Below are 24,761 nucleotides of genomic sequence, written 5' to 3'. Positions count from 1 at the left end.
AGTATGAGAACATTGGTGAACATATTAGCAAAGAATTAAAACGATTATTCACAGTAGAATCAATCATCCATTGATGATTGATTGATTGATTCCAAAACTTGCCAGAATTCATGATATATAAACAATATACATTACATTTGCAGCCTAGATATGTTTACTTATTAAAATTTCAAATGTTCAGAAACTTCAAACGTGCTAGGTGAAATCTCCCCTCCCGTCCCTTCATCAATTTTCCCTTCTGAAATATACCAAGCAAACGACTAAAGGTAAGGACATTAGTTAATCTTACAGTCCTTAGATAACTGATCAAAAGGATTATTTAAAATCATTAATGCATTACCTGTCGCAATTTTACTTGGTATTTTCCGGATGGAAAGCACCCTGATTACTATAAATAAATTTCATAATCGAAAATTATCGAAATCGAGAACTACACAAAAGACAGATTCAGTCGGTCTCCCATTGTCATAGTGTCATGTACAGAAGGTTATTTTTCATTACGGATATATAAAAGAAAATGTTTTGATAAATTGTATGAAATCATGCTACTGTGGAAAATTTACTTTTCCCTTTTCAGGACAGCTTCTGTAATGACAATTCGAGGTTCAGTGCTGTTAGAGTATTTATACCCTAAGCCAATTGCATTTTACATCATAGTAGAAACGCTCTTGTAGAGTTTTGAAGCCTTTCGTTCCCCGTTTTGTCAGCAATGATCTTAATGTACCCCTACCCCTTCAGTGATAGGTTTGACCATTACTGCCACAATTTATATCATTAAATCAAATATTTTTGGATGTTTCCCGCATAGTTGTTGCAGACATTTTTGGATGAAATGAACCTAAAGGTATGATCTATTACAATCCGAATTGTCACAATGAAAGCTACGCATATTGATAAACAACTTCGTACAACCCTCGATGGTGATGATTCCATTCGATGCGCTCTTATATTGACCCACGTTTAGTTCATGACCACGATTGTAAAAGTCCATAGCGATAGATAATTTTCGTCTGGAAGATTCGTATTGACAGTTAATGTGCAGAGTATTTAATAATGAGCATTGAATATACTTTGGTTAAATAAATTTATTATTAAATTTTAAAAGAACAATTTATATTTAGTTTAAAATGAGTACATGTGTATACATGACTTGTACTCTAGTGTCTCATCCTCATGAAAGGGATATTTCATTCATGAAAGTAAAGTTGAACTATTGCTACATCTTAGTGTGACCTAAGTCATTTGTCATCATAGGATGTTACGAAAGGTTCATTTTAAGCGGTCACATTCTGCATGGTCTACATGGAGACTGGTTTGTGTTACTGATATTAATATGCCAATAATGAAATACATACCTGTAGCTATTGCCAGATTTCCACCTCCCACCCCACTGTGATGTCCCACAAGTAGTCAGTGACCCTAACAAAGATTGTGTTTATTCTGCAACGTCTCAGATCAGGAGGACTTGCCTGGTCCGTGTTTTTTTTAAAGCTACACTTTTAGAACTTCCATATATAGGGAGCATGGAAAGAAAGTTAGCAGCACAATAGCAGCAAATTTGTACTTTATCATTTCAATAAATTGATAAATATATAATTACAATACATTAATAAATATTACTTTTAAAATCATGCATGTGTGCTCAAGATAATGCCATAAGTTGATAAGGTAATGTTTAAAAGTTTATTTAGGCAGAATACGTAACTAGGATCAGTATAACAGACGTGTCCGTGATATTCTAAATAATTAGGACACATTTCTTGGACCCTCTAAGTGAATGGAAACAATTTAAGTTTCTCAGGAGCGGAGTCAGCAATTGGCTTCAACTGTGTGTGACGGACCCCTCCCCCCAAAATAAAAATAAAAATAAAAACAAACGAAAAAAGGAAAAGAGAAATGTTTTCACAACTTAAAATTTATAGAAATCAAAGCCGCACACATGCCTCTCAGAATCACTGGTTGCAAAATTGTTTATCCGCACACACAAACATTTACACGAAAATAGGAAATTTGCTATCTGCTGAAATGTCTATAGAATAATGATAATGCAGCTATAGCATGCATTTATAAGATTTCATTTGCAATAGTGCATTGGATAGATGAAAAGGGAAAGGGAAAGAAACAGGTTCACGTGTTAAGGGTACGATTTATACCATCCTGTTAATTTTGCTGATACTATCTCTTTTGTAGAAGTCATTTTGGAGCTCAGTCTCTCCAACTAATTCATGGTGACATCTCTTAGTCTGAAGTATTTGTCAAAACTTATTCTGCTTGTTTTCACACAAACGTATCCTTAGTAAATACATGTATAATTTGTGTAAATAAGGAGTATGGGTTGGTTTATTATTGAGAATGGGCTTATTATCAGATACATATAACAGTCTTATCAGACATTACTATATCTTCATGGCAGATCTGGGTCCGTGTAGTTTACAGTATTCTGCATTTGATATATGAGGGACAATATGGTATATTAGTACATTTTGTTCCAGATACTATGATTTTATAGCTTCCAACATAATTTTCTTCAGTTAGTTGAGGACCTAACATCTCATTGTAACTTTTTTTGCTTCCTAAGAGTTGCAATCACTGAGAAATAATTCTCATTATTTTTTAATTTTACAGGTGTTACTGCTTTGGTGTCAGCATATATTTTTAAATTCATCAATAGTGATGTCAATGATATTGTAGAGTGGTGTTGTCTAATCGTTATTCCACTCTATAACGTAGGAGGGGCCATCAAAAACAGACATGTCAACCATGGTTACTGTTCTCAGAAATTGTATGATTCAGCGTGTCAAGGTATTTTGATTTTTCTTTGCTTCTAGCCTGCCACAAGAAATGCAACAAATTGTGGTTGTCTCGCATTGGCTTTTTTTTGCATCCGTGTACATGGCTGTAGTAAATCTGAAGTATCAAATGTGGCACAGGTAAAATAGTTACATTGAATCACCTGACCACTACAAAGTATTCACAGTAAATATCCCACGAAAAATGAAACTTCCACTTAAAAGAAAAGATATTTTACATCTAGATTGTGTATTGTTATTATTTAAAATTAAATGCCAAGGGTAACACACCTGCAAGGTCTGGTCACATTGCTTTCTCAACAATTTTGATATATATATATATATATATATATATATATATATATATATATATATATATATATATATATATATATATATATATATATATATATATATATATATATATATATATATATACATACATATATATATGAATCTAAGGGTTTAAACGTATGTAACAGGACATGGTAAACCCAACAAGCATTCAAGTTTCCAAAATTAAAATGTGTTCAAATGAAATTTTTAAAAAAATTCAGAATGTAAGAATTTAAAAACAACTTGCGTTGTATACATTCCTTGAATGTTCTCATAATAATCTTAATAATCCTGTTATGTACTATCAATGTCTCAATTTTCCTGGAACTGTCCTGAGGTATTCCGAAGAAAGCTTCTATAGTGCTTATGTATTACCATGATAACTCCACCGAATTTAACAGAGTTGTTAATCCAAATGCTTTTAGTTAAATCTAATCTTGTAAATGATGAATATCACCGAAGTCCTCGAAAGTTTTAGATCGTCCGACAAAATAAGTTAGATATTCAGATCCTTGTATATATACATTTACTCCACGAAGTAATAGACGTTTAAATCAAATTACATCTGTTCTGATATATCCAACATCATGTAAATCCCAAATTGCTCTCTCTGACTATTACTAAAGCTGTGTATAACAGAACGAAAAAGCATGGTGCATATAGCTTCATTATATAGTGTCCCTTTGCCTTTCAGATAAACAAATCGCATTACCTAAATTTATCAGTAATTAAATCTTATTATGTCGACAAAACTTTAAGTCTCATTGAACAAATCAATCGCTAGGTGCTCTATGTATTCTCTCACTTGTTAACGCGACCTACATTCATTACTTGCATTTCATCTTGACCTGCTTAATTGATGCTTACAACTTAAATCGGCTTTTTAATAAATGAAATTCCGACAACGGAATATATATGTACGTTTACGATAGTATTAACCATTGAATTAATGGATATACAATATAACTCATCGTCTCAAAGAATTTAAATAAAAGTTATGTTATAGATTCAACAGATGTTCCACAACTTTGTATATATCTATATTGCAGTGAAAATTGACACATGTTCGGTTGCCTTTATATAAGGATATGTTTTTACCATGATTACTTTACCTGTGATGGATAAGATATGTGTTTACCCAAGTACACTGTAGACAGAATGATGTGAAGGAGAAACAGTACGACAATGTACGACTTTGTTTGCGTTTCCATCCCTAATTATCTGTTATTACATGACTGTCTACCTTATTTTCTGACGTTACTGAATGATACAAGGGACAATGCAAACAAAATACCAAATCCCATAACGTTACACGTTACTGAGTATATAAATCCAGAAAAAAAAACAGGATTAGTTTCTTCAGACTAACGTTATTTCATATTGATATAAGATTAAATATGCAACGTCATGCAAATTGCAAACGTTAACATTGCATAATCGAAAATTATTTTATCCATTCCAGCTGTACTAATGTAATAATGCATAATTATATAAACCAAATTATTTAAAACGTGAATCATTATTCTGTTGGTATTTAAGTCATGTAATATTTACTCACTTAATTTAAAGGCATTTTCAATGGATTTTCCCAGCAGACAACTAATGTTTAAAAAGTACAGTTTGAGTATTTTGTACTCATCATGACTTCGTTTCCATTTACAGACTCGTGCACTGGTGTCGCTTGTTTCAAGTATCAGGACAGCTACCTGGCTTGGGAATCACCAGGAATCGGCAGGTTCCTGCTCTTCATGTTCCTTCAAGGATTCTTCTATTTTTCACTGGTATACCTCATTGAATCTGGACTGGTCGTCAGAATTATTTGCAGTGTCAGGAACTCTATTCCAGCAATAGCTGGTCTTCAGGTCCTCAAGGATTATGGAGCCACAGATAATGATGTCGATGCAGAGAAGGAAAGAATCAACAAGACAACTCTTTCATCACTACTGCAGACAGACTCGTTGATAATCAAGGTAAGATATCCATTCAGTGTGCATCTATTTACATAAGGAATAATGTGAACTACCTGCAAAGTCTTTTAATCATCCAGCAGCATTGCAGATGCTAAACAAAACTGAGTGTTAAACAGTGACCATGGTTGTGGGTGCAATTCATGCACTGACTCAATACACTCACCAGATGAGGTTATACATATTAATTACACACCTGTGATACATACATGGAAAACAGTGCAGTAAGTGCACATCGCTAGGAACTACACAAACCTAAGTGAGACACTTTGAAATAACAGGAATACGATATTTAATACCAAAAGTATGAGAGTTTTATTTTGTCCTTTTCCGTTCACACCGATGTAAAATGCAAAGAAATTGAATTGGATCCACTTTGACAATATTTTAGTAAGGTTCTAATATGTGTAATATACGCACAATCATGACTGATTTTCTCAAACATGCAGTTTTTTAATAAAATATGTTAAAGATCTCTATCTCGGTTCAATAAGTCACAACGGAGAAAAATCGTTTAATAAATATTTTACCGTATATGCTCGATTACAACTGCAAACAGCATATACTTAGATCTACCTTTACCTAACGGGCCATTGCATTATGCAATGGCTGTTCTGGGTCTGTATAGTTTAAGTTTTACTTCGACCTTTAAGCAGTTAAAGTTGCTATTCTGTGAGAAATTGATTTTAAGAGTGGTGATGTAATGTTGTAAAATCTGCTGTAGGCTAGCTTTAGTTAAAGTATTTAAGCTATGTACAATATAAAAATAACTATTTTTGTGATCTCCTGTCTGTCATAGCGATTGGTGAGTCATTGGCTCATTCACCTGTTTGTCAGGTGTTATCCAATTGCTGTTAATGATGTCGCTCTGACTGGTGCTATCGAAGGCTAGTGTGAGTGTTATGTCGACTGGTTTGTCAGAGCTTATCATAACTTTCATGATTTTCACTTCATAATATATACAAAGTATAGCAGAGAAAAGTAAAACTGACATGTTGTGTTCTTATAATAATATGTACTGTTGCCTAGTGAAATGGTCATTTGCTAAGTTACGACAAAATTGTGAATGATATAAGACTCATATTATAACTGGTTTGATCTGATGGCAAATAGGGGTCCTTAAACCTTTGTTTATACCATTGGTTCTAGAAAATTTTGCTCTGTCCAATGTATGTGTCCAGGGTTTATTTATAGAACGTATGGAATCAACAAATTGAATCAATGCATTTACTGATGACAATTTGTCATATATACTAAATCTAATCAGTGTAGCTAACATTATTTTCAGTTTCTTAATCATTGCTTTAAGATTACAATGAGACTTTCTCCACAGAGGGTTGAATATATATATTTCATTTTGTGTTGGTTCGTTTCCGGTAGGGATATATTAAGTCTGAATAATAAACATGGTACCTTAATGCCGTCCAACTGTGTTTTCACATGAATAAATGTTTGCTAAAATGCTGTCGTGATATTATGAAACATGCCATCTAAATGATTAAAGGTAAACAGGTAAAGTTTTTGCCTATATAACGTAAGTGCTTTTTAACATACCTTGTCTATCAAATTTAGAATTTGACGAAGTACTATGGCAATATCCGAGCTGTGAATAACATCAGCGTGGGTATCCCAGCAGATGAATGTTTTGGTTTGCTTGGGCAAAATGGAGCAGGAAAAACTACAACCTTCAAAATTTTGACTGGACAGGAGAGGTCAACAGTTGGAGAGGCCTATCTGCAGGGCTGCTCCATCAATGACAACATTAGAGAGGTATGGGTATAAAATACTCGTAAATAATGCGTAATCTATCGGAAACAGTTCCAAGCCAGGTCTGATGTGTCATGTTATACCACCAAATTAGGATTGCTGCTAGTCAGTTGAAATTGTACGTTTTAAAAACGTATAGACCTAGGTCTACCGTTCATTGAAATACTGGCAGATCATGGTCTATGTTGTTTGATTGAAGCTACAAGTATGTCGAAGAAACTAGACCAAGGTGTGATCAGCTTTGTCAGCTAAATTCATACGACAGAGTTATATTGAATGCAGATATCATAATCAGGTGTCAACGCATTGAAATTTTTGACATAATTTTGCAAATGTTCAGTTTACATTTTTAATGAATGATCAAATATATTTAATTAATAATCAAATGCTATCAAAATATAGGTCATAAGAACTATCCGAAGTTTGAACCCTGAGAAGGATAGATGTAAATTACGTTGTATAGGATTACCTCCAAATTCCGATCGGTCAGAGGCAAGATAATTTATTTCAGATCAATTGGCAAATCATGTTAACAGTTCCCATGTTAAAAAAATGTATTTGACCTGCAAATCATGATGACAGCTTTTGAACCACTTACATATATTTTCCAAGCACATGTTGTTGTTGTTGTTGAAAGGTTTATGTAACACATCAGTATACATAACCATGTACCTGGAGTGCATTAACATAAACAATTATTCCCACTTTAATTATAAAGAAAATGAATGGACATCAACAAAAGAGTTAACCAGTCGGCATCATTTTTGCATGTCATGTTCAACGTGATAATTTATTATATGTTTTCTTCTGGTGGTCTTCACATCAGTAGATTCCATTATTTCTAATCGGTAAAGTTTGAGAATTGACACATTATAGGAGGAAAGCTATCATTTTCAAACCTATCGAAACCTGCCTGTAAGCGTGCTCATCCTGACCACTCCTCGGGACCTTCACGTTTTTAACACGATGGAGCTTTAAACGTCCCAGAATTAGCAGCAACTCATGTCTTCTTCTCACCCATATTCAGTATCACATCGCAGCCGGAAGAGTTTCGTGTGGAATTCTGCAGGTTCATCTCTCTTCCCTAAGGAGTGTGGAAGACCCTGGGAAATCACACCCACTACTATCATTCATCCTTCTTCCCATAATTCCCACATATGCTTAGCTATCCCTCCTTTCGAAGATATGGTCAATCTAGATGGAAGATATGTGGGCTCTTTCTATACTAAGGGAAGCTTACTGACGTCATTTCAGGAAGCATATTTAATGGGACCCCATTCTCTTTCACCATTCGAAATTGGTTCATTAAAGCGGAGCATTGCACACCATGTGCAGAAGAGCACAGTAGAGAAGGTGATAAACGACCAGTCCCTGGCTTTCTACTCTGCAATGCATACTGCCTGACAATTGGGCAGTCTCCTTCAATCTTCAGGATGCCTAAAGTCACATACTACGTTTCCTCCATACGGTAAATACATTCTGAATCGGGAGGATCCCATATAAGATTGCATTGCTCTTTCACTTGTTTTGGTGATCCAGTTGGGACCATTTTCTGGACGGATTCCAAATGCACAAACCCAAACCACATTCCTATGCTCCACCTTCATGCCTCCCCAGTGCCTAGATTAAATATCGCATGCCTTTGTCGGGGTCTGTCACAAACTCCTGCTTCAGAAAGGAGAAGGGTTCGGAAGTGTCACTTGGCATCCATGATTATCAGCTGGAGTATATTCACTATCAAGAAGGCTTATCAGTCCTTCACAAAGAGGAATCTTTTGTTCATGGAATCGAATGTTATGTACGTGTGCTTTTGCTACTTGATGGGACTATCCTAATCATTCTTTACTGGAGGATGATATAAGCGCCACATTTTGGCGGGTACACGCCGTCTTCTTCTTTTATCTTCTGTCTTTGATGCATCAGAATGACGACATCTCTTCTTTTTACCCAATGTTCTACCAAGCTACAGCGATGAACCCTTTTACCGTATGAATGAGCATAATAGTTTAGTTGCTCCAAGATGGGGTGAAAGGTTAATATTTTTGTCATACTTACTCATCACTATTGCAACATTATAAAAACTCAGCCCATTCTGATGTAGTAATAAATTTGATCTAGGCCCCACAAAATGGAATATATCTCTCATGGGCAAATGGCATGAAAGTATTGTTTGGTCTGTGTTCTTTATATTTTAGATTTTCTGGATCTTTCTATCTAATGGGATAATGAGGATTTTTTGGGGGGTACCAGAATAAGAAAGTCAATAGTGACCGGTAGGTATTACAAAACTAAACTTAGTTTTGCTACATATCTATATCTCCACCACAAACCACATCATACATCTTAATTGTGCACATATAATTTGGTCATTTGATATGACGTTGTCTTTGTCACATGATGTACAAAAAATAAATATAATGATAAGGATGTTTGAATATTTCATAACGACTAATTATAAGAGACGGAGAGAGAGAAACGTATCATCTGTTAGTGTAGTTTACGTTATCCCCTCTTGTTGTGAACACCAGCATTACTGTCTGGTCTTTGACATTCATCCTGATTGGTTAAAGACACCAAATATAGGTTTAGTCAAAGTTGTGAGATTTTGCTGACTAAATCATGTTTTGGTTTAATGCCATTCTCAACGATAAACAGGATGTACATTGAATAAGGCGCCAACCGCCACACACACACACACACACAAAGCAGTGAGAACCAACAACTAGCTGGAAGCTACTGGCATCTTTCTCACATACTGATATGGGCCAATCATGAGACTTGAACCCATGTGGACAAAGAAGAGATGGCAGTGATCTGTAAAGGCAAGCGCTTTAGACCCCTTGGCTGGCCAGGCTTTAATTGAGACATTACCAGTTAAAAGTGGAAAATAAACATACCGAATATAATAGTTTATAAGTTAAGTTGAAAACAACATAAGCCCTAATCTGCCATCGCATAACACAACAACGGATTTTGGTCCGTGTTTTTGTTCTGCTGATTCCTCCAAGAACCTGTATTGACCAAAATATATTGGTGCATTAGGGAATGGCAAATCAGGATCTATACATTGTGCAGTTCATCTGAACTTGTAAGCAAATATATATGGTAGTTAAGTTCTTTTTGACACATGTCCAATAATTGATCTGACCATATTTCAGTAGTTATTCAAATATGTATCAGCAGTGTATTTAATTTATTTCTGGAATACGTCTAAACAGTTTTGTAGGTATGAAATTATTTGTTTTTATTCAGTTGAAATTCATTTCTTACATGCATGAAAATAGTTTCCCATTCGTGAAACAATTTTTCATGTGAAATATATTAATAGTTTTACTCATATACAAAATAACTCATATCTATAAACATGAATGTTCTAATTATGAAAAAGATTTTCACACATGTAAAAAGGCATTATTTCACACATGTAACATTCCTGTTGATACTTATCAAATGGATTTTATCTCTTCTTGGTAATACCTGAAATTCTCTTGAATTAATGTTCATATGTGCATGGGATTTTCACCAAAATTATTCTATCTAGTGGCTGTCGAAGCAGCTAATTTGTAAATCAAGAGCTCAGGAATATATAAGAGATTGTCAGCACTCTTCAGTTAGAAAGAAATTTAAGCTCATCTTGAGGTTCTGGACATTCGTTTCAGGCATTAGTACTTCAGGCCCTTTGATACACTCTAGTTAGCTGTGAGATAGTATTACATTGCAACACATCAGCTTAATTTTCACCTGTCCAATTTATGAAACTAGGTTAATAAACAAATGTTTTAGAAACATTGACAATAATTATATTCAATGTGGATAGCAAATTGAATTATGTTGTTCACAGTAAGAAAAATGTAATTCTGTTCATCGACGTTCAAAATCGTGTGATAATAATTTTAGTTGATTCACGTATCTTGAAAATTCTACTATTTGCTTTTGCACGATGTCATGATATTATATGCGATATCATAAGCTGATGGTATCCAATATACTAGTGAAAAATATGATATTGTTTTATGAAACATCATATCAATGATATCATATGGTCATCTATGAATTGGCGCTTCCATAAACAACATCTTTATCGCAATATAACATTGGAAATTTCCCTTGTAATGCTGGGTCTGCCATGGTTAATCAGAAACTATAAAGTTGGAGGATGACATGTCATATACGCCACATCATGTGGCAAATTATGTTATTCTCTGATCCAAAAGTTGGTAATATTAGGTATTGTGCCAAACATTTGAGACGGTTTATGAGAAATCTTTCCATGGACATTATGCGATAAACTGTTACTTGCAACCATAAAGGAAACCAAAGTTCATTGTATTAATACATTCTAGGTTCACAAGAAACTCGGTTACTGTCCCCAGTTTGACGGTCTGATAGATCAGATGACTGGCCGCGAGACTCTTACGATGTTTGGCCGCCTAAGAGGAGTCTCCGAGGGTCAAATCAGCGATGTTGTGATGGAATTGATTGATGTCATGATGCTTAGAGAACACGCAGACAAGCAGACTGCCTTTTATAGGTAAATATAACTGTGCCAGGAATAAAAAGCTATGTAAATTAAACGATTATACTTCAAGTTAAAACAACGTTTATGAACTGTAAGTAGCTCTTTCGGTATTGTTAAGTTCCTTGTGTTACAGATTTTGTTGCCTTAGATACCATTCATAAATGTGATGCAACCAGACATGGTGTTGGTGGGTTCTGATGCTCAAACAATGTGTGTTGTGGTCCCAAGTGGGTGAAGGAGATGGTGGAGGTCAGAGTGAGATGACGTGTCAGTGTAAGTAAGCAGCCTAACACAATTAAGAATAATTGTTACCTATTGATATAATATTGTTGCAAAAATGCTGGTATTCACAAATATATGTGCATGCACTCACATGATAACGACCATACAAATATTAATAACAAACTACACACTGCTCTGGTAACCCCAAAAAGCTGAGTGGTCAATAGCCCTCGCCTTTACCGATCACTGCATTATCAGCTCTGTCTGCGTGGGTTCGAAACTCAGGCTTATCCAATGTGCATATATGAGAAAGCTGCCAGTAGCTTCCAGTGGGTCGGTGGTTCATACTGGGATTTCCCTAGGTTCTCCTTTCACTAGTTATAATAACTAACATTTATAGCTAGTCTGGGCTGAAAATGGCGTTAAACCTAAACTAACAACAACTAAAAGAAAGCTTCTGTTGTAAACATCCAATGGGCTGTGGAATACTGTATTAATTTGTAGTCGCATAGTTTTTTGTTCTCAGCAGTTCATTGGAGGGTGTGGGGGTCATGCAAGTGTCATTTGTATTCATCATGGCACTCTTTAGATAATGGATAATATGTTGTTTAGATTTCACTGAAGATTTCGTTGATGATATCTAAATATTCAAAAACGCTCTTTCTGCATCTACTGTGATACATGGTGGTGTTGCTATGTAAATGGAAGTCACATCCTATATAAGGACTAATGTTGATATTGTTTTTGTATGGTGTATAAATTAAGAAATGCTCCCTTTCTTACTGAACTTCATAAATTCAAACTCCTACAGCCGAGAGTTCTGAAATTTAGTGTTTTCTGGGCATGCTCACTTTAGAGCTGACACATTCTTCCATGAATCACAACTGTGTTTTGACATTGTGAGTTTAAGAAAATGACGGATAAATCCGCAATGGTCCTAGCATTAAAATGTCAGGTACCGAACTGAAAATGTTTATGCATTTTATGTAATTAGTAAAATCAGACTTCGAAAAGCATTGCTTCTGATCTCGACCTAGTTAATAACTTTTATAAAGATGGCATATATATTTACATCCAAGGCAAGGAACTTATGATTTGTCAAAACATATTTCCTATTAACGGAAGGTCCGGTGAATTTACTTACATAAATTAGCCAAATGGACTCTCTGACTGTGATGCACAAAGGTACTGCAGACTTAAAATCACTAAAAATATTGTCAGTCGGTGGAATTTTATTTGTGTATTGACTTAACCTTCAAATCGCCTATTAACCACATGAACTGTACAATGTTGATAGTATTCCATAGCATTAAGTATGCATCTACATAAATCAAGTCTGCTTTCTCCTTACACATCCTGCAGGTTATGGGCATGTATCATTGTGTCATCAACGGCCTATACATATTTCATAAGATTTCCAGGAAATCATGATTTAATACATAGGGTTGAAGACTTTAAATGCATATGTAAAGATCCTGCAACATATGCTTTGTAAGTATTTTTATTTTCATGATCTGACAGGTATAGCCGTTATATTGTGTGATTATGATTTTATAATTATATTACTGCCTTCTCCTGAAGGACCTTTTCTCCAATAAGGTTGCGTGATGTATGTGGTTCCCCGAGACTTGCTAGGTTATAGGTTAACAGGTCCCTAGAGTAATAGCAATGATATATATTTTAGTGTCTCACATGATGTAATATGAAGTTAGCTGATGTTTGCATTCGTACACAGCAGTATTGGCATAAGTTCCAGTTACGATACAAGAATTTATTTTCCTCCATCGGTGGAAACAAGAGGAAATTGAGTATTGCTATTGCCCTGATTGGAGACCCACACTTTATATTCCTGGATGAACCCACTACCGGAGTAGATCCAAGTGCCAGGAGACAGATCTGGAATGTCCTATCTCAAATCCGGGCTAGCGGAAGCACCATTATTCTCACCTCTCACAGGTATGATTTAAATGGAATAATTTGGCAGGGAAGAGTCAACTGTAGTTGGACATATGGATAAGACTAATTTTATTGACGCTGTTTTCATTAAATGGGAATGAAATTTCATTAGGACATACTGCTCGGACAGATGAGTATGCATGATATTAAAATATCAAATTCTGGTACTAAGGCCAGGTAGAATGACTTCTTTAAACTATGTCTTTGAATATAGTGCTACTGATTGAAGACTGTAAGGGCATAAGCAATGATTCTACATTTGCCATCCTGTCCCAGGCATCCATAAGCAAAGGTGTTTGTTATCGCTACTCCATTTAAACAACTTTGACGAGGATCTTGAAAACTATTTTGCAGAAGATAAATATTGTATCCATCAAATATTACTGTCATGCTGGCGATTTTGAAACTATTGTCTTTGTTACATAGAGTTTTCAATCAAACTTTTCTTGCAACATGTAGTTGACTTAAATGAAAATTGTTCCAAATGATCTCAAACATGAACATTATGGCTGATATGTTGGAAAAAATCGTATGGCTTCTTATTTTGACAGGTTAGTCTCATTGTCACAGACTTTTCATTGTAGTTGGTCCTGATTTAAAATAATTTGTTTGACCTCCAACACGTTCACCACATGAGGCATCTTGAACATCATGATATCTCTACAGCTCAAAAATGGATAATAGTATTATAACACTAAGGATCATTCTGAAAACTACCGGCCAATTTCAATACTACCAAACTTGTACATATTTGCTGAAAAACGTGTCCATGACTGGTTCATGTGATATTTAAGTACACACTTGCTGTTACACCCTAATCAATCAGGCTTTAGACAGAAACATTCATGTCAGAATGCGCGGACCTCCCTAACTGATAAATGGCTTCAAGCACTCGATCAAGTTAAAAAATAGGATCTATATTTGTAGATTTCATTAAATCTTATTTGATATGGTGGATCATAAAATCCTTTTGGAGTAACTGAAAATTTACCAATGTGATGCTAGCACTATTAGATGGCTTACTTCATACTTAATTGAGAGAACACAACATGTTTATATAAATAATGTTCTGTATGAACCTGGACCAATAAGATGTGGAATACCACAAGCCTCAATGTTAGGTCCATTATTGTTTATACTGTTTATTAATCGCTTACCGTTTTTCCTAAGGGACTAAATTTCAGCTACAGAACTCTATGCAGATAACACAACTTTGTCAGACATTTGAATCGCAAAGCATGAACTCGAAATGTCTTAACAAGATGCCCTAAACAAACCGGATAACTGGTGCACATGCAATATTATGGTGGTAAAAACTAAAATTATACTTATATCAACAATACAAGGGATAAAAAATCTTGCTAGTGATGACCTATTTCTGACATGGAAGGATAACAATTTGCAAATGGTCTGTCATGATAGACTACTTGGTGTTCTGGTAGATAATAACCTGTCATGGACTGAACGTATTAAACACATCAGTAAAAAAGTAAATTCAAGTGTATGGCTCCTCAGTAGGATAAGACATTTTCTCCCTGAAAAGCACATACAACTATTATATAACCGTTACATACAACCCTATTTGGACTACTGTAATGCAGAATGATGTAATTCAAATGACAAAAACAGAGCAAAGCTAGCACATCTTCAAAAAAGATCATTTTGGCTAATATGAATCTAGAATGAAAGCAAGGAAAATTTAGCTAGTAAATTAAATATGTTACATATAAAAGACCGATTCCTGTTGACAAAAGCCAAATTAATGTACAGGAAATCCAATAATAGTCATCCTGAATATTTACAACCACTATTCCAGTAAAGGATACCTAGTGATAGTTCCCACCTGCCAACAATGTCTAACAAACAGTATAAAATTCCCAAACCAAAAAATGATTTCTTCCAACAAAGTTTCCAATACTATGGAACTTTGGTCTGGAATAGTACTCCAGTTGAGATAAGAAATGGTTACTCTTTTTCCTTCTTCAAAACCCAATATATCCAGTGGCTTTAGAGATGCAGTTAAATAAATTTACTTTGGATGAGGGCCTCAGGGTAGGTTAGTCTTCAACTAATTGTGTTACTCTCTTTTAACAAAGTGATTATTATTATTATTATTATTATTATTATTATTATTATTATTATTATTATTATTATTATTGTCCTAAATGAAAAAGATGCTGATCTCACCTGGAACATTACTGTCATAGCAGCGACCTTGAAACAAATTTAATATATTTCCTGATCAGATGGTATCATTTGCATGAGGATTTTAGTGAATTATTTGTTTCTGTATTAATTCGTCTTAATTGAAAATGATGCCTGCGTGACCTATAACATAAGTACCATGCCAGCCATTTTCAACTTTTTCACTACTTCTCCTATTGAGTGGATGATCAGTATTGCTTTTCAGGATTTTCACTAGGACACTTATTATAATATGTAGCTTGTTCCAAATAAAAGTTGGTTCTCAGATGGTTGCCAAGACTTCCATCTTAAAAACGTGCTATTCCTAGTCCACTTGAATGAATATTAATAGTGTTGCTAGGTTATCACTGAAATAGTTATTGTGTAATGCTGTAGAATCTTAAAGAAAATAATGTCCATCTGAACGCCTTGTAAATAAAAGGTAGTTATGGATTTTAGCTAAAAATACTATGTACAGGTATCATGAGTTCAGACGTCTATGACATCAAGTTCAATAGTTTAGGTCATGATGTTTGTACCGCACATGTCATACGTTAACTCTGACATAGACACAAGAAAATATTTTCGTTAATAATTATGTACGGTGGAAATTTCTTAAGAATATGGCTTGGTTTAATAATATTCAGCATTTACAAAAAAAGTAAGAAAATACTCATCTTATTAATACCTATATGTTTATTTAACCAGTCAAGTGTAAGAGCCTTTAAGGGGCTCTTGTTCGTTGGTATAAATGTAGTGGGTAGGTGTAAGGTAATTAATTTTGAATCTATTGCAGCTCTTCCATAGTAATATCGCTTCACAGTGGCTAAAACATTTACAACCATTTTTCTCAACATCATTAAAAATGGAGTGAACCCAGACTTTTTGATTCAGATGTAAGATCTCATTTCCATCTCTTCATAATATCATCATTGATGTCATGTGTCATGCTGCCAAAGATTTCACGAGGGCACACATGTAGTTTTTATTCTGAACTATCTGTCTTGATAAATCGAAATTATGGCAATGTGCAAATCTAAAACGCAGATTTATTTTGTTGCAAATATGATGACAGATCAGTTAAAGGTAACAATCATACAACGTTTCACGGCATGAACCTAGCAAGACAACACTGGTATTTATACAGTAAAATACTGCTATTCGTGACTAAATGTGACCACTGAATTGTGTCCTTTATGGGCAGGTGTGTTTCATACAGAGGGTGAATATAACAAATCAAAATCGGGGTCAGTGTTGATTTTATTTCTAATTGATATTGATATGGTGGGCTATGCTAAGACTTGTTTAATTACATGATGTTGATCAAACCTAAGTCTTATTTGCACCTTCTAACAATGTTGCAGAAATATTATGTTAACAGTAGCAATCATGAGTCAGTATTTAGCATAGAGGACAAACAATATAAGGAGTGCAATGTCGATTGTCCTTGTGCAAAGCTCTTTACTTGAATTGCAAGGCACAGAGTAAGCGACTGGATTTGCTATGCTTTTTGGAGAAAAAACAACACTAAACCATACCTAATTAACTGACTGGTGTTGTTATGCTGTATAAACACCAAACCAAACCTGAATCCCGACTGGTGTTGCTATACTGTAAAAACACGATATGAAAACTGAATACCCGTCACGTGTTGCTATTATTTAGAAACACCATACAAAACCTAAATCCCCAACTGGTGATGCTATGCAAAAAAAAAAAAAAAAAAAAAAAAAAAACGAAACGTGAATAACAAAATGGTGTGGCTATTCTCTGTCAACACCTAACCAAACCAAAATACCCAACTGGTATGGCTTTGTTATATAAACACCATACGAAACCTCAATACCCGACTGGGGGTGTTATGCTGTAAAAACACCATACGGAACCTAAATATCCAACTGACAATGTTATGTTTTGTAAGCACCAAACCAAACCTTAATACCAAATGGTGTTCCTTTGGTCTATGAACATCAAGCCAAATCTGAATACCAACTGATGTTGCTATGCTCTGTAAACACAAAACGAAACCTAAAAACAAACTGGTGTTACTATTCTGTAAAATACCATGCGAAACCTAAATACCTAACTGCAGCTGCTATGCTGTAAAAACATCATACAAATCTAAATACCCAACTTCTGTTGCTATGTTGTAAAAACACCGTACAAATCTAAATACCCAACTGCTGTTGCTATGCTGTAAAAACACCATACAAATCTAAATACCCAACTGGTGTTGTTATGCTGTAAAAACACCATACGAATCTAAATACCCAACTGATGTTGCTATGCTGTATAAACAACAAACCAAATTTGAATACCGACTGGTGTTGCTATGCTGTAAAAACACCATGAGAAACCTGAATACCCGACTGGTATTACTATGATCTATAAACTCCAAACCAAGCCTAACTAAAAGCATATTATTAGAATGTACCTTCAGCATAAAATGAGAGATAAACTTTGTTTGTAATGTAATTAAAACCAAATAATCATGTTAGTCGGTCTTAAGGTCAAATTCCTTTCTAATTTGATATTTCATTGTTAATTTATATCAAAATTAAACACTAAATGACAATAAATATGACCATTTGAGCAACGTCGATGGCTTACCAATTAAATCCACACGCTTCTCGCCAAATACTTCATTTAAAACTGATTATTTTATGTCCCTTATGCTTTTTCTTCTGATCTTCATACTGATATGAAAGTACATTCATTACATTTTGTCAAATATTAATCGAAAATGTCATCGTGTTTAAATTTAGTGACTAGAAATATTGTATCATTCTTGCACATTATCATCTTATGCAAGATAACCACCCAATTTAATGAGCATCTTCCTAGAGGCTAAGGAAGAGAATAGTTATACGTAGGTGTATAGAACTATGGATTAAATAGATAGTTAAACAGATGTGTACAGATTGATGGATTAACAGGTGAAGTATATTACAAGATCGCCAAGCCCTTTTGAACTCAGTGCTGAAATAATGAACTGACCAAAAGAGACCCTTAACTACGTAAAAAAATCATGTCAGTGAATATAATGCAGGTCTTGCATTTTCTTTTTGTCATTCGAGTACTATCTAGCAAACTGAGAAAAAATCACAAAGTCTCACTCCCCGAGTTCTATTTATCCCTACACTAGCAAATTTATCCAGCTTATATTTGTCTGCCGACATTTTGAGCAAGAAAAACATGTATTTTCCACACAATATGCATCATGTTAACATACCCTAACAACAAATCAAAGAATAAATTATTCTGATCTTGGTAAAATATAAATTGGGATGTAAATTCCCAAAATTTCAGAATATTTTGTTAAAGTTCACAATATGTTATTCTAAAAGTATAGCATGGATGTTGCTCACAAATTATTTGGTAGAAAGTTTTCTCCTATAAAGTACATATTACAGTTTGTTATTAGCTTGAACAGTCATCTGAATAAAAACCAATCATCGTTTCCCTGCTATGAGCATGTCATCAAAATGTTTCGCAAATTTTTCAGTATGGAGGAATGTGAGGCCCTTTGCACTAAGATTGTCATCATGGTCAATGCCGAATTTGTCTGCTTTGGTAGTACCCAGCGTCTGAAGACCAAATTTGGTCAGATATTCTCTCTTCTCTGTCGAATGAAGATGACTACAGAAGGGGAACCAACTCCTGTGGAGCCCTTGATCAGTTTCATACAGCAAAATTTCCCATCAGCCCATGTCTTCGATGACAAGCAAGGTTACATCCACTTCCAGATTCCAGATCAGAATACTCGACTGGGACACATCTTTGCTCGTATGGAAGAATCTATAGAATCATTTGGTGTAGATGATTACTCAGTACATCAAACCAGTCTGGAACAGATATTCCTGGCCTTCACACGGAATCAAGTCCCTCCAGTCAAAGAAAACCGAGGGTTCTGGGCGCGCTTCAAATGCCTATGCTGTAAGTAAGTTGAAATCGCGATTGGAAAGAAAAGCTCCTGGTGATTTTATAATTTATTTAACTTTTCTCCAACAAGTGTTACCTTGTAAACACAATTTAAATATTATACAAGCTTTTGTTTGATCTTTTGCACTGTCACAGTCAGTAAAAAATAAGATAAAAGTTCTTATATATACGGCAGGCATGTGTTTAAAACATTATCTTATTGTACGTCCCTATTATATAACCAAAGAAATGACCTATAAGCTCTAACTTGTGTGGATGAAGACTTGAAATTAGTAGTTACTGTTTAAAAATTATAATATATTGGAAAATCTAAATATCTAAATAGAAATGCTTACATTGCAATAATATATATATATATATATATATATATATATATATATATATATATATATATATATATATATATATATATATATATATATATATAGTCAGTCCCGTATATTATGTAGTGAAATAAGCACACGTATGTGTACCATAAAAATTTAGTGATGCTTGTTTAATCATGCCTGTGTGGCAATTGTAGTGCTTATAGTTGTATATTAAGTCCAACTACTTACATGTATTGATTAGCAATGTTCTCATTCAGCGTTCTATTTATTGTTGCTCTAGTTTCATCCACCATAAGCAACATACTGTTTCATATATTTAATAAATCTGCACACGCAAACCTCCTACATAGTTACGGAGACTTTTGTCTTTCGAAATGTGCATAACATAAATAAGGGCATACAATAGACAGATTACAAGAGAGTATTATATGATCATTTTCAAATGCTATAGTTTAAAATTTGGAATTGTTTTGCATTTAAATTGAAACTGTTTAAAATATATATGCCAGGGTACTCTGACTACACACAGTTCATCTGAAAACAATACAAGTTTGGTGACCAATCAACATGAAACGTCACTTCCATCAATCCCAAGTAACGGCAATTGTGCTTCACCTCATGTCCTTAAACTTGATCTCAGCTTCAGCAGTCTAGAAATACAGATTCCAGAAGATGAACTAGACTGAATGTTCCCTTAGACTAATTGACATTATATTATACAGACAGAACATTTCCAATTAGGTATGATTAAACATATCTCATATAATGTGATGCAATATCACTATCTTATGGTATATAATTATTCTTTAATCGAAATCTGAATTTTGGCCGCCAAGAATATAAAACAAGGGTTTGAGTAAATGCAGTCTCTTTCATTCAGAAAATGAGTTCAGTTTAACAGTAAAACAGGATTGTCATAAAAGATGGACAGAACGTTTACCATACGGAGATATGACACAGACATTTCTACAAACTGCGATATGCTTATTCTTACATGGGTTTCTTTTGTAGGCATAACCAATAATGTTTACTATCGACAAACTGGCAAGATTTGATTAGGCTGAACCGTTTATGGTCACTGTTGACCAATTGACAAGATTTGTATTGTCTCAACCATTAATGGTCACTGTTGACAAATAGACAAGATTTTTAAAGACTTATCCATTAATGATCACTGTTGACAAATTGACAAGATTTGTATACTCTCAACCATTAAGGGTCACTATTGACAAATTGAAAAGATTTTTAAAGACTTAGTCATTAATGATCACTGTTGACAAATTGACAAGATTTGTATAGGCTGAACCATTAATGGTCACAACTTAAGAAGATATATGCTGAAGTATGTATTTTGTTATTGCTTAAGATTTCAGGCGTTTAATGGTTTACTTAGAAATGTGACATGTTGACAACGTTGTACAATACTTATTCTGATATGATATATTAAGCCTGGTTTCCTATTACTTAAATTATGTGTGGTTTGAAGACATTACACACTTGGCATGAGTATCGTTAAATGAATATGATGCTAGTTGTCCCTCGGTCTCTCTCTCCTAAAATCAAGAGTTTTCAAATGCTCTCTCAAGAAGGACTGAATCAAAATTTTGCAAACATTTATATTAGGTGTAAAGATGTACATGTCATTATTCCTATGTTTTCCCATGAGCTTTTCAGAGTTATGTCATCATACATATATCATTTGATACAATAATTGTTTTTAAAAAGCTTAAGATGACCACAAATATTTTTATTTTGTTTTATATCATCACACTTAAACTAGGTATACACAGTCCCATGGCCTGTGCTGTTAGTCTACATCGAATAATAAATAAATCCAATCCTCTAAATATATGGCGGGAGAAGAGTGTATAATGACTTTGCAGTATTTGATGGATTGTGTTTAAACTTTGTAGAGACTATGATCATGACCCAGACATGTGCCTATCTTCAGATCTAATCATCTGGTAAATTCATAAATCCCTGACATGTGCCTATCTTCAGATATAATCATCTGGTATACTGCTTACAGAGTATAAGATTATACATGTGCCCTTTTTAAAACAATCAACCAATCAGTTGCCTCTTAGCATGTCTTCAAATGTCACAGCCATAGAAGGAAATTACACAGACCAGCCAATCTTTATATCATTCCAATCCACCATCAAATCTAGCCACCATTACTAAACAGTAAAAAATGTCTTTAAAAGACATAAAATCCTGTTGAAAACAATTGATAAATGTCAATAAAGCTCCGCCATGCATGCCTTTAAAGTTTGTATAAATGATGCCGATCTGTAATCACATATGGCTGCAGTTGCATAAACAGAAAGTCTGGCACGAACTTTAGTGTTTCTAGATAGATGTTAGATAGGTGACCTTTTGTAGGATCATGCACTGGCAGAGCAGTAGAGATATGACGTTACATTTACATTACACTTCTCATTTTGCTTGAGAGAAAGTCTTTTCCATTCCATAGCTAAGTGACTAAGCCTTCCTCCCACCGGAATATGTGACAAATTGAAGCGAACAAAATGTATATTTATTATGCATACGATTATCATGAGAGAGTGAGAGAACTTGCACTACCGAAGCAGATTAATATTATTTGTTCACTGCTTCCGAAATGTTTCAGCTTCACAACACTTAAAATCAATGCATTTTTGTACTAAATAAAAGCAATTTAAAATCTGATATATGTGGATGGATATTACATTACTTGTACTTATAAATGTAGTACTTTGTGCAACACTGGATACAATTGAAAACATCATCTGCCTCTTGCCTATTCTAATTACCAAACAAGATTTTTCCTTTGGGTAATATATAATGCTATTGCTTGCACACATTTAGTTTCAATCACTAACACAAAGTCTGCCCAAAACCTCTGAATTTCAGAACGTTCTCGAAACAGATGGCATATTAGTTCATGAAATTGCACATAAAAATATACAAATAAATATCAAGTATACGAATTTTAAATTCAAAGTATTTGTAGCAATAGTTCTGCGTAGAAGCTTTATCCGAAACCACAGTATTTGTGGACTTTGTTAATATGGACGAAATAGAGAAATGTTTGATGCCGCTTGTCATGTTAGTTTTGAGTTAATTTTCTGTGCCACTTGCCTCTTGATGTAGAAACGTTCCCATTTTTGATCGGTATTTTAAAATGCTTCTGCAGCCACTTTTGTCTGCCTTAGTTGAAGCAGCAGAGAAGGCTAACAACCTCTAATTGGTTCACTCGTATTTTGCCGAAATAAGCCTTACTGGAAAATCGCAACAAAAATAAAAATCGCGATATCCAGCGTAAGACAACCCTGTCAACGACGAATTGGCTTACCCATCATATCGCTGATAGGTTTTTCTAATCGCGATACATCAAAGGAAAATAAGCAATTGTGTCGGTGCCAATTTGGAGGCGAACCCTCTCTGCTGCTATTATCCAAAAATCATATCAAGACCGATTCGGTAACGTGCTCGAGGATCGTGTAAGTTTATTGTTATAAATCCATGCGGGGATAACTGAGCCTGACTAAATAAATTTCTAAACTTAAGTATGTCCATATCACTGCTACACCAGGTCTGATGAATATTTCGTAACGTGTGAGTATCAACTCCGTTAAACACAGCAAGAATATTACAATTATCCCTGATCACTTTAGGAATGTGTGTATATCGCTGGGTTACATAAATCACATCGGTGTTTTTGTGCCTGCCTCTGGAAAATATCCTAGCTGGATTTAATTGTTTATCAAGCATTACATCATCGTACACGACTAAATTGTTAATAAACACATCAATATCATCAATACTTGGCGCTTCATCGATATCAGTGATAAACTCGATAACATCATCGCCATTTTCATTTAACGATTTTGCATTTTCATTAAAATACTTTAAAACTTCATAACAACGCTGATCATCTACAGACGGACCTACCAAATACAACTTATCCCATCAATGCCATCTCATTATCAATTTAAGTAACAGTTGCGTTTTGCCACTTCCAGATGTTCCTATAATAATCATACTAACAGAATTTTGTAGCGCAGCATGATGCTTGACTGGTTCTTGTTTTCGTATTGCAGAAAAATCAATTACATTCATGATATATATAAAAAGAATATGGATTTATATTGTGTGAAATGCAGGACACGTACCCCAACAAGTGATCTAACAACCATTACAACTAAAAATAACAGGTCTGCGGTTATGGGTAATTGTGAACGATGTGGTACAAAGAAATTTAAATTTATTCCCGCTGACAAGACAGTTCAGTCAGGTTTTGTAAATAAAAAAACAAGGAGGTGATTTTGCAGCAAAATTAGCAAAATTACCGGGAGCTCCGTGGGCTAAATACCCCGGAGAAAAACATCTCCCAGGATATAATTAATGTGGCCCTGTGACCCGACTTGATATCAGACTTGACAACCAAGACCAACCAAAACCAGTTGAGTATCCAATAAACGCTATTGATAAAGCATGTCATGCTCAGGATGTAGCTTATAAAAGTCAAGATCTGCAGAACAGACACATAGCAGATGTAGAATTAATTCACGCGCTAAATTCCATTACGAATAAATCTTTCAAGGAATCATTGGCTAATTGGTTAGTAAGATCCGCGATGAAAGGTAAATTAGCGCTAGGTGCTGGTAATTAATTATAAATGGAATCGGTTTCTTATTCCCCAAGACGATATTGGAAGGGTAACTCAGAAAAATAATAAACTCGCTGAAGCAGCAAAAGTGAAAGA

At 34.5% G+C, this 24,761-nt stretch overlaps 1 pseudogene across 1 annotated transcript in view; it reads left to right on the top strand.

The window, feature by feature from the left end:
- The window catches only part of LOC149804112 (phospholipid-transporting ATPase ABCA3-like), a 64,793-nt pseudogene extending 45,094 nt beyond the window's left edge, over positions 1–19,699 (top strand). Inside the window, exons 14-18 of the transcript XR_016420298.1 lie at positions 4,788–5,095; positions 6,665–6,862; positions 11,203–11,390; positions 13,386–13,556; positions 19,246–19,699. The product of XR_016420298.1 is annotated as a phospholipid-transporting ATPase ABCA3-like (transcript). The remainder of the gene's footprint in view (positions 1–4,787; positions 5,096–6,664; positions 6,863–11,202; positions 11,391–13,385; positions 13,557–19,245) is intronic.
- Positions 19,700–24,761: the final 5,062 nt, after the last annotated feature.

This window comes from Sinohyriopsis cumingii, chromosome 3, assembly GCF_028554795.1.
Source record: "Sinohyriopsis cumingii isolate HCF-2022 chromosome 3, ASM2855479v2, whole genome shotgun sequence".
NCBI lineage: Eukaryota > Metazoa > Mollusca > Bivalvia > Unionida > Unionidae > Sinohyriopsis > Sinohyriopsis cumingii.
Note: the sequence above shows the minus strand (reverse complement) of the source record. Positions and strands in the feature narration are given on the sequence as shown.